The sequence below is a fragment of the Rana temporaria genome, chromosome 12 (genome assembly GCF_905171775.1).
Source record: "Rana temporaria chromosome 12, aRanTem1.1, whole genome shotgun sequence".
NCBI classification, from domain to species: Eukaryota; Metazoa; Chordata; class Amphibia; order Anura; family Ranidae; genus Rana; species Rana temporaria.
Window position 1 is genome coordinate 119,449,232 of NC_053500.1, and position 12,407 is coordinate 119,461,638.

Consider the following 12,407-nt stretch of genomic DNA (forward strand, 5'->3'; position numbering starts at 1 on the left):
TTTGGAATTGCCTGTAGAAACTATAGGACTTTTTTTTTATTTTTTTTTCTATTTTTAGACTGTGTTCTAATACTTTTAAGATATTTCTAGTGGTCAGTGCATGCTGGCTCCAAAAATAATTGCTTCTAGAGGAGTTTTTGCTCAATGTTATCCTGTGTCCATGTACATTGGGACATTTAGAGGCACATTTTTAAAGCGGTTGTATACCTGCAGGACAAAAAAAAAAAACCTGTAAGGCAAAGGCATACTAGCTCATTATGAAATGCCTAGCTTAGAACGAGGTATCGATATCTCATCTTGGTCCACGCCGAGGGAGCCGACGCCCACGGCGTGTCTTTCGGGTTTGCGGCTCTGGAGTTGCGATGACGTCACTCCCGTGTGTTTTCTTCCCGGCAAGGTATGGCAGCGCTGGCCAGACCTTCAGCCGGGCGTTCACAGCGCATGCGCCTCTGTCGTCAGCGGCTGCATGCAAAGTGAATATCTCCTAAACCGTGCAGGAGATATTTATTATAGGCTTACCTGTAGGTAAAAGTAAATAATTTGGGTATTATAAACTCTGCATTTAGAGGCAGAAAAAATCCCTTCTGGTTTGCATTTGTGATTGGAGTTTTCTGGCAGAAAAAAACGCCAAACGCACCTGAAGGGAACTGGCGTATTTTTGCAGTGTGCATGTAGCCTAAAGCTGTTTATGGCATACAAAAATGTTCAATTTACTCCCAAATAGCGGTGTTTGTTTTGTACCTTTTTTCTGTTGAGCAGGCTGAAGCCTGTTTTAGTTGGGACAGAACGCCTCTCCCTGGGCGTGATTAGATGTGCTTACATCATGAAAGTAGTCGGCAAAGTTTCACTCCTGTCATGTCGCTAGCAATTACCACCGGCTTTGCGAGAAGGGAGAATCGGGTCTTCCCTGAGCAGCACCTTCTAAGGATGACACAATAAGGTTGTGAACTTCTTTTTTTTTTTTTTTTTCTCACCTTCAGTCTTCTAAAATGTTTTTTTTTAAATGCAGATTTATGATTGGACAAGTGAAAGTACCTGTAAAAGTGTTTGATGTTGAGGTGTGCGTTGCCATCATTTTTGTTTCCTTAACTCCTCTTTCCCTGTATTCAGTGTTACATATAAAGTGTTGCTGAACTTTTTTCTTTTTTTTTTTAGTATACCTATATTCTGTTAATTAAAGTCTATCACAAAAGGTAAAAAGCAAGCTCAGTGGTGCCTGGACGTTCACATGGAAATAAAACTGGCTGCTGCTGTATTTAGCACAGTAAATTTAGCCGGTTCAGCAGGGGCCAGCTGAATTTCGATCCATTTATTGGATAGCTGGTTGTACACAAGTCAATCTATCGATCGTTTTGTCTACATCCAGACTGCCAGGTTTTTCCCAAATAAATGATTAGTGCTGCTGGCTTTAGTTGGCAACATTAACAATTTTATTCTGCCAGTAGGGAAGGCTTCCTGCTGTCAAAATGCAATACCACAGCGAGAAGGATTCCTCCATTCACATCGAATGTGTGGGTGGGGGAAATTTTGGATCCCGCCCCCCCCCCCCTTTTTTCCCCCCACTTCAACACGCTGGTTTAAGGAATTAAAGTGATTACTAAAGTCTGTTTATTTTTTTTTTTTATAAATAAAATTAAGTTATACTTGCCTGCTCTGTGCAGTGGATTTGCACAGAGCAGCCCAGATCTTCCTCTTCTCGGTTCCCTCTTTGGCGCTCCTGGCCCCTCCCTCCTGCGGAGTGCCCCCATAGCAAGCAGCTTGCTATGGGGTTACCAGAGCCGAGCCACCTTTGCTGTCTCAGCCAATTAAGATGGGATTAGGGGGGCTGAGGAGGGCTTCTGCACACTGAAGGTTTTTTATCTTAATGCATGAAGATAAAGAAAATCTTCTGGCTTTACCACCACTTTATGTATCGTATATGCAAGGTGTTTTACATGCAAAAGGATTTGTATGTCTAAAGAGAAGCAGTGATGAGTTTGTCTTTCTGTCGTTTTGCTCCCTCCTATCGGCATTCTCCTTGTACTACAGCACATCTGATTGGCTTCTTGTGCTGCTTCCCTCCCCCCTTTTTGATCTCTGCTGTACATTCAATTGCAAGAGGTTGCAGAGTGCTGCTGAAAGCTATGGATGCACACAGACTGGACCATTAGCTGTGGCAAGTTTTTATGCAACCAGAAATACATCCTGCGCACAATCTGTATGGCAGCCAGGGCTGGTCATCGCCCCTAATTGCATGTAGCTGATTGAGAGATATATATATATATATATATATATATATATATATATATATATATATATATATATATATATATATATATATATATATATATATATATATCTCAATCTCTATCTCTCAATCTATATATCTCAATCAATGTGTGTGTGTATATATATATATATATATATATATATATATATATATATATATATATATATATATATATATATATATATATATATATATATATATATATATATATATATATATATATTATTTTGAGATTTGTTTTATAGCCGAAAGTAAAATATATTATGTATATATGTATGTGTGTGTGTGTGTGTGTGTGTGTGTGTGTGTATGTATGTATGTATGTATGTATATATATATATATATATATATATATATATATATATATATATACACACACACATATATACATAATATATTTTACTTTCGGCTATAAAACAAATCTCAAAATAATATAATGTATATATGTGTGTGTGTACATACACACACACACACACACACACACACACACACACATATATACATATATACATAATATATTTTACTTTCGGCTATAAAACAAATCTCAAAATAATATTTATATATATATATATATATATATATATATTTATATTTAAAAAAAAAATTTTGTTCACTAGGTTTTTTTTTTATTGAATAGCACCAAAATGAAGCTCTATTAGTTTTGGGGGGAAAAAATTGTATAAATGTTTTTTATGGTACAGTATTACATGACCGCGGAATTGTCAGTTAAAGTAGCGCAATGCTGCATAGCAAAAAAATGACCTGGTCGTGAAGGGGGTAGAAACCTTTTGTAGCTCAAGTCGGTAAATTGACCCTTAAGATGAATTTTGTGATCACCTACATTTCTTCTTCCCCTATTTCACGGCAATGTGATCAGCTGCTTGTGGCCGCAGCAGCGCTCTCTGGTTTAAAATAGTTGTAATGTCACGTGACCAACAGTCACGCCATTTGTTGGGGGTTGTTTTGCGATTATTTACTTAGATAGTGGATTGATTTTTGCAAGTGTACAATGTCATTATCATCCACTATTTGTACCTGGCAAGGCAGGGCATTCAGTCTAAAGGTGATTCTGTTGCATATTGATCAGTCTTGCAGCACAGTATTGGAACAGCAAGTTACAGGGACACTTAGGGGTGGAGACATTCTACTGACCAGGATAAAGGGGTGGCCGTTTTATAAAGGCTCATGCACACGCAGCGCAAACAAGCTGCTCCTACCAGCGTTTGAGCTTTTTTTAAAGGTCTCCTTTTTCTCTGCCTGAAAACCCCCCTCTGTGTTACCCTTTGTGTCCATGCACACTGTGGGCAGTTTCAGGAGTTTACAGGCAGAAAATCAAACTTGGGTTTTTGAGAAGAGCTTTTAAGCTGAAAAGACGCATAAGCATGCAAAAACGTTTTTTTATAAGCGTTCATGCTTCTTCCCCCCCCCCCCCTTTTTTTTTTACTACACATATACAGTGTATCAAGAAAATAGTGTCTATCTATTTAAAGCCCTGTGAGGTACCAGAAGTTCCCAGTTGCCCTGCTGTAGAAATTCTGTGGTCAGTTGTTGTACTTTGGCCATTTTTGTTCTGGCCAAATGTTTCTTAATTTAGACTGGCCACAAGAATTGGCCAAAGGAAGAAACATTTGGCCACAAAAACTGGCCAAAGTAACCAGAAATTGCTGTGGCCAATTTTTGTGGACAGTAATAAAGTACAGTTGTAGACTAGAAGAAGACGAAAAGTGGACCTCCAGCTGTTGCCAATGGCTGCTCTGCTCTCAATCCATCCGCTCTAGCCAATCAGCGGCCAGGTTGAGCGGCGAAGACGATATCGGGACCGCTCGGGACTTTTGAGAGGTCAGGTAAGTATAACGGGGGCTCGGGGGGGGGGGGGGGGTCAGCATTCAATGTTTTTTCACCTTAATGCATAGATTGCATTAAGCTGAACGTTTTTTTTTTTGTTTACAACTCCTTTAACTACCCGCCTGTCTTGCAAATCCAATGTCATTCATAAGCGAAGTGTACCAGCGGGTTGGATGAAAAACGGCTCACAGGTTCCTGCATCCATGCAAGTAATGTGAACGCTGTGTTATTGTATTCTGACAGCGGGGACGCCCCTTTTGACAAAAGACAGTCTAAGGATTAGCTTCTGTTGAACAGACAGGGGAACACACAGATAGAAATTCATTTGCTTCTTGCTGAACTGGCCCTATTTTGATATGTACACCAAGCTTATACTTTTTAGATCTTTTGAATACCAGGCAATTTGGGTTCAGTCTAGTTTCACTTGCAACATACGTGTTTCATGTCAGTGACTCAGTCCAGTGACAGCGTGACAATTAGTGTTTACTGAAGTAGGTGAGTAGTGGAAGCTTACATATTTCTTAGTACATGTGTCCTCTGAAGTACAACTTCAAGTGATACTAAAGGTTCGCTTTGTTAACAAAAAAAAAAAGAAAGTGTCCTACTTGCCTCCACTGTGCAATTGGTTTTGCACAGAGTGGCCCCGATCCTCCTGTTCTGGGGTCCCACGGCGGTTCTCGCGGCTCCTCAACGCAATAGATATCCCCCTCTGGGAAGCTCTCTCCCGAAGGGGTTACCTTGCGGGCGCGCTCCTGTGTCATACACTTGGCGTGCATAGCCGCTGTGTGTATGACTCGGTCCTGGTGCTCGCGTCATTGGATTTGATTGACAACAGCGGGAGCGAATGGCTGCGCTGCTATAAATTTATCCAATGAAGAGCCGAGAAGCAGTGGAGAGAATGACGCGGGATTGCGCCCGCTAAAATTTGGGGCTCAGGTAAGTAAAATTTGGGGGGCTGGAAGGTGCAAGGTATTTTTTTTCACTTTAATGCATAGGATGCATTAAGGTGAAATAGCACTAGGGTTTACAACCCCTTTAAGCCAAAACTTTTCATATTTTGGATAGGGCTCTGTTTTTGTCGTATCCTATATACTAAAGCAGACCCTGCACAGAAAAGCAAGGTCCACTTATGTTTCTGTGGGTTTTACATCCCTTTGTGTGCAGAGTCGTGCAGAAAAATGCATCCTAGCTGCATTCCACACAGTTCTGCTCTGTAACTCGCAACAGCATTTTGGTGCTGATTTGCTTTCTTTGTGCCCTTGCAGAGACCTGCATTTTTTTTTCTAGTGCACATGGTTTGAATGAGCGGTTAAAGCATTTATATAGATAATTAAAAAAAAAATTACAAACATGGTATACTTGCCTGCTCTGCAATGATTTCCCTGCCAGCGATATCTGCTCCTCCTGTTCTGCCCCCAAAACATGCAGCTTGCTGTGGGGGCAGATGTGCCCTCAAGCTGGGCTATGTGTATCCATAGACGCACACAATATGTCTTGATCCCACCCTCCGCTCTCTCCTCACTAATTTTGACTGACAACTGCTGCCATCAGAGCCTCTAGTGAGACCAGGAAGAGGAGAGAAGAATGCAGCAGAAGGAAGGGCACAGCACTGGATCAAGACTAGACTCGTGTAAGTGTTTAGGAGGGGGCACTTGGGGAGCTGCTACTCAAATGTGTTTTTTTTTTTTTTTTTTTTTTTTACCTTAATGTGAAGAATGCATTTTGATAAATAAATAAACATTTTACCTTTTTTAGAACCATTTTAACCACTTAAGGACCCCTCACTGTATATATACGTAATTTTTTTTTTAAAGATGGATATCTCGGTAACGGCAGCAGCCGCTGCCACAACCGAGATATCCATCTTTTCAGTGAGCGGTCCTCTAAACGATAATGGTGGTCTCCGCGGCAGATTCGCAGCGAGATTACCTTTATCGGCGGCGGGAGAGGGGGCCCCCCTCCCGCCATTCTCCCGCACCCGCCGCGGCTTACCGGAGCCGTCGGCAGTGACGGAGGCGATGAGTCCCTCCTCCTGCTTGGCTGGGATACGAGTGACCCGTCTCCATAGCAGGGCGGAAGCGACGTCCAAACGTCACTTCCGCACATGCTTCTTAAAGGAACATTTTCTTGTCATTTTTTTCAAATGACAAATTTTTTTTTGCATATTAGTCTAAATATGAGATCTGAGGTCTTTATGACCCCAGATCTCATATTTAAGAGGACCTGTCATGCTTTTTTCTATTACAAGGGATGTTTACATTCCTTGTAACAGGAATAATAGTGACCCATATTATTATTTTTTTTTTTAATTAATAAAATAAATAGAAAAAATAAGAAAACAAAACATTTTTTTTAAAAAGAGCCCCGCCCTGATGAGCTCACGCGCACAAGCGAACGCATTCGTGAGTAGCGATCGTTAGAGCAATAATTCTAGCCCTAGACCTCCTCTATAACTCAAAAGATGCAACCTATAGAATTTTTTAAACGTCGCCTTTGAAGATTTTTATGGGTAAAAGTTTGACGCCATTCCACGAGCGGGCGCAATTTTGAAGCGTGACATGTTGGGTATCCTTTTACTCGGCGTTACATTATCTTTAACAATATAAAAAAAAAATGGGCTAACTTTACTGATGTCTTAATTTTTAATTAAAAAAAGTGTTTTTTTTTTTTTTCAAAACAAGTGCGCTTGTAAGACCGCTGTGCAAATACGGTGTGACAAAAAGTATTGCAATGACCGCCATTTTATTCTCTAGGGTGTTAGAAAAAATATATTTTATATAATGTCTGGGGGTTTTAAGTAATTTTCTAGCAAAAAAAGTTTTAATCTTGTAAACGCCAAATCTGAAAAACAGGCAAGGTCCTTAATTGGTTAAAGTTTGCCTAAAGGCAAAACATTTTATTGCTCCCCAAAGTAGCTTACGACTACGCTATTTACTTGACTTCTTTCCACTTGCAGTCCACAATGGTTGCCTTCCTGAATTTGCAACGATTAATGTGGCACAGATCTTCTTTCATTACCCAGGTGACATCAGCCCTTTACTAGGACTGCAGTTTTCACCCTGGTATTCTTAGCCCTTCCACAATGACATTCCTATACTGGGGAAACTGCACAGAGAAAAAGATTCTCCATTGTGTAAACAGAGGTGGAGCAAATGACAGTGGGAAACGTAGTTTACTTTGACGCGTCACATGTGTAATTTTACATTCCATAACAGGACCTGTGTGCCAGGGCGACTGCACTCCCAAGTGACGTCATCCTTGGGACCTCTCTGTGATGGGTAATAACATGCTTTCCCCAAAGCAATATAATGCCTTATACTTACCTGGCAGGGGAGACACCATGATCATGAAGGCGGTTCTCCCAGGGCGAGGCACGGCTATTGCACACTCTAGGCCGTGCTGATCGTGGTTGTCTTCCCTGCCGCTTCTCGGCCTTTTGGCTGGGACTGGGTGTGGTATCTGTCCTTATCAGTTGTCAGCGGAGCGCTGAAGCACCTCCTACATGGGGAGGGTGGATGCAATCCAATGACGTCATTGCACCTGGAAGGATGGTTTCAGCAGGGACTACGCCGTGCTGCCCGACAGAATACTGGGGGCCGGCCCATGGTTGAGTCTGAGCCATCTGGAAGGGTGCTCCTGGTGAGGATGGGTGCTGTGCTTGGTCTTGGTCTTTTTGCCGAGTTCTAGTCTGGCCTTCTGGCTGGCTGGTGTAAGTGCTATCTCTGTCGGCGATCCGGTTGGAGGAGCTGGTAATGCCCTGTGGTAGGACAGGGCAGAGCCATGCAAATCCGCTGGGTTGACGGAGGGTCTGGAGGGGCTAGTATTGGTGGAGGCTGCTAACTGGAGCGGCAGTTCTCCCCAAGAAAACCTTGAAGGGCTCTCTAGCTGACGGGGGTGGAGGGCTGCACTGGCCAGTCGGGGGGTCGGATATGGAACGAAAAGCCTATGGTGCATGTGCCCCTGGAGTGGCAGTCCAGGGGTATCTGAAGATCACTGTGTGTGAGGGACACATTGATTAAAGGATACCACGGTCACTGCACCAGATACACGCTTTTTTTAGCACCTGCCTCCTGGGCCGGGCCTTTTGGCTAGGACCGGAGGAATTTTTTTATTCCTGGCCGGAGGGCCTGGTCATTGTTTCACCACAATGGCCACTTCTTTCACTCTCCTCTCCACTATCCCTTCCCCCACTTTAATTTTATTTAAGCCTGTGTTTGTCACTTTTTTGTCTTTTTTTGTTGTGCACGTTTTGTCTCACTGTGTGATTAGTAGGGTGCGGGTCCTCGGGCCAGCCCTGAACGTCTTGGGAGTGGGTGGACATGGCCTTCTGGCTTAGTTCGCCTGCTCTCATGGGGTCTCCCTTCGGGGGAGCCCCACCTAGTACTGGGAGGGTTCTGTTTCGGCAGTCCCTCCGAGGAAGTTGGGTCCGTGTCGGCTTCGGTTGCTCGGACCACAGTACCTCAGTCCCCGTCTGGAGCCTAACGCCCCGGGGGATCAGGGTTATGGGTCCCTCTTCACAGGAGGACCACTTGACGTTGCACCCGTCTGCACGTTTTTGTGAACACTCTTTATGTGTGTGCACATTTTTTCTGCACCGGGTGGAGTTTTTTTGGGTGTGTTCACACGCCATAGGCTTTTCAAAAAAAAAAAAAATATAATGCCTTATGCACACTGGACGTCTTTACAGCTGCTGTTTTTGGCTTCAAGCACTAATAAACTGCAGCTAGTAAACTCTCCAGCATGTTATCTTAGGTGTCCATGCACACATAGGCTGTTATCCGTGTGTTACCAGAACTAGTGTGTTTTTTTTAAGGGCTTCCGGTGCCCTCCGCCGCTTACTGGAGTTGGGTTCTGTCCCTGCCTGGGTATGTAGATGAGTGAGGGGAAGATGGGCCCCCACCCATCTCCATATCGCTGCAGGGTGGAAGTGACGTCAAAACACCACTTCCGCCCAATGCTCTTAATGACATAAAAAATAGGAATGAAAGTGACCCAATTTTTTTTAAGTAAAATAAATAAGAAACAAAAACTTTTTTTTTTTTTTTTTAAAGCGCCCTGCAGTTCTAACCCTAGACCTCCTCTGTAACTCAAAACATGCAACCTGTAGAATTTTTTAAACATCACCTTTTGTCACCATTCCACAACTTTTGAAGCGTGACATGTTGGGTATCAGTTTACTCGGCATAACATCATCTTTCACAATCTAAAAAAAAATTAGGCTAACTTTACTGTTGTGTGTTTTTTTGTTCCTCCCCCCCCCCCCCCAAAAAAAAGCGCGCTTGTAAGACCACTGTGAAAATATGGTGTGACAAAAAGTATTGCAATGACCGCCATTTTATTCTGTAGGGTGATTATATTTATATATATATTTATATTTATATATATATATATATATATATATATATATATATATATATATATATATATATATATATATATATATATATTTTGTTTGGGGGTTTCTAAGTAATTTTCTAGCAAAAAAAACAAAACAGTTTTTAACTTGTTAATACCAAATCTCAGAAAGAGGCTCGGTCCTTAAAGGGGTTGTAAAGGAAACCATTTTTATATATATATATAATATATATATAATATATATATATATATATATATTAGTGTCCAGTATGCATGGGGCCTAACTAGTACTACGTGTTGTTGTTTTTTTTGGGGTTTTTTTTGCGTGCTGAACTTGAGGTCTATAGGACCAAAAAAAATGCACGCACAAAGACACACTTGTGTATTATTTTTCCCAATACATGGCAGGTGTGAAGGAGCCATATATAAAAGAATGGTGATTCTCTTTTGGTGCATTTATTGTGTGTTGGGCAATATGAGTTTTTTTAAAGCACATTTTGTAGGCTGTGTGCCTTGGGCCCTTTGACACGGGCGACTCCGCTTGCAGGTGGATGACGGGGTACGTCTCCACTTACTGAGCAGAGCGGAGACCGACCCAGTCCCGCTTTCCTCTATGGGGCGATTGAATGAAAAGAGAGCATCTTTCATCCGATCCGCCAGACGGATGGAAAATAGGACCACCATCCGCCTGGATTTGCCGCTCCATAAGGGGTGACTGGAGCGTACAATCGGGTCCGCCTGAAAAACTGACAAACGGACAGCCTGTGTGAAAGGGATCTAAATGTCAAAGCTTATGATATTGTCACTGTGAGCATCTTTAAATGGTGATACGTCTACATGGCTATTATTATTTTCAATAACATTTACGGTGTTGAGTGACTTGGCCGGGTGCATTTCCTACTTTGGCCATCTTGCTTCCAAAACGGAAAACAAATGACTAATTCCACAGCTACAGTTAAATGTACAGACCCGTTTACAAGCAAATGCCCAAACAACCAAACGCAATTCCTCTTTTATTGTTCCAGCTGCTCTCAGTCCATTTGATTGGTTGTAAAAAGTAGGTAATTGGCCAATTGGGACTAATTTTATGACCTTTAAGCCTGTGGAACTATTTTAAATGGAGAGGGAATACAACAATGACGTACTCTAGCTCTGGAGTCCTTGTTCTGTGTTTATTGACTCCTATGCCAACTGACAAATAAAGCAGACATGAAGGCAAACAACTAAATCCAAACAAGCAAATATGTATTCCAGTGTCTTTGTAACCTGTGCAATAAATTGAGATCTCAAACAATGTTATCTGCTTTAACTATCTATTGTGAACTACGAAACACACACACTCCTAATAGGACAGTATGGTGAGTAAGTGTTGTCACCCAGGTTCATCAGGTGAACATAAAGGGGAAAATGCCTGAATAAAAGAACTGCAGCTGCCACATCTAAGGATTGGTGGTAAGCTGCAAAAAAATAAAATGTTTTTTTTTTCCGTATGTTTTAATGGCATCCTGCACCATGCAGTGTAATTTTGTGGTCCATAGACTTTAATGGATGCATCTACATGCGTTTTTTGAGTGCGACTTGTGCTGGTTGGTTGGTGGAGGCACTTTCCAGGAGCAGGGATGAGTCGTCTGTTAACGAGCTGCCACCCATCGGTATCCTAACAGCGATGGGTCATGCCTGCTGTCAGCAGAATGTAAACAAAAGGGTCGACATAAAAAAATGGCGTGCGGACGTTGCGAAAGGTCATGCAAGCAGCATCTTTGGTGCGGTTTGGGAGCGCTGCAAAACTAAACTTGTTACCCTTTCTTTTTTTGGCGGGGGGTTAAAAGCCCCCCTCTAGCGGCTGAAAAGCGCCACAAAAACGAGCGGAGCTTTAGCGCTAATGGACGGGTGCTGCCAGTGTGAAAGGGGTCTTAAAGCTGAACTCCCGGATAAGCAAATATTGTCTAAATACAAGAGGCATTATATTCTTATTTGAATCTTGGAGTGTTCCTCCGGATCTGTGCAGTAATCCAGCAGGCAACTTTGCCTCTATTAATAAAGACCGGTCACTGCTGCTCTATATCCATGGGTAGAATGACTAGTCTTCTCTCCACCCCTCATGTTCTGCTCTGCACATGCTATGTGCAGCACAGTGATGATTGCATTTTTGTGTGTGTATAAAAAAAAATTATATATATATGTGTGTGTGTGTGTGTGTGTGTGTGTGTGTGTGTATTTTTATCCTTTAGGTCCCATGCCCAGAGCTCAGCTTTAAACATTTTTCTTTATATTTTTACAATCATTTATTGATCGGCACCCTCTCTAAGCATCTAAATATTGCTGGTGACTGTGTCCCTAGGAACCAGATTTTTTTTCAACAATGTTTTGCCACAGGGGAATTCTTGACTTGTTATGGTATTAAAATGCCAGCAATAAGAAAATAGATTTTCTGTTTTTCTTTCCACTGTGTGATACTTGTAACTCCTGATTTTCTTGTTCTTGCTGGTCTCTGCAACAGGTCACTTTCTGATTCTTTTAACAGTAAGAAAAATTTGAACTGATTTTCTAAAAGACTGACTTGAGCAACTAAAAGATGTGAATTTAGTTAATAGAAAGAGAGTTGAAATGATTAGACAGATTATATCAAAACAGTAAGGCCTGGTTCACACAAGTGCAGTTTCTGATGCAACAGAATCGTTTTATGATTCGGTGATGTATTTGCTGTTTATTTGAAATAAAAGACAACCTACACGTTTTTTTTGGAGTGCGGCTATCCATCTTTCATCTACTTTTCAGAATCGTGCCAAAAATGACAATAGAATTTTTTTTTCTTTTATGTTGCATCAGCACAACATGGCACATTGTTGGAAAAGGTGCCGGTGCTAATTTGGAGGAGTTGCTGCACAATTTTGGATGATAGACTTCAATGGAAATGCACCAACAATGCATGTACATG

The 12,407-nt window shown here is 41.8% G+C and overlaps 1 protein-coding gene and 1 non-coding gene across 3 annotated transcripts in view; both read left to right on the forward strand.

Moving 5' to 3' along the window:
- ITCH (itchy E3 ubiquitin protein ligase) overlaps positions 1-12,407 on the forward strand; it is an 85,668-nt gene that overhangs the window by 12,642 nt on the left and 60,619 nt on the right. Inside the window, exon 1 of one of the 2 annotated variants that reach the window (XM_040330388.1) lies at positions 839-940. The exons of the other annotated variant lie outside the window; for it this stretch is intronic. The gene's annotated coding sequence lies outside the window, so the exon portion shown is untranslated. Of the gene's footprint in view, positions 1-838; positions 941-12,407 lie in introns of those variants that run through there. 2 annotated transcript variants of the gene reach the window in all.
- LOC120919645 lies at positions 7,430-7,588 on the forward strand. Its single transcript, XR_005744607.1, has one exon. It is a non-coding gene; the product is annotated as a U1 spliceosomal RNA (small nuclear RNA).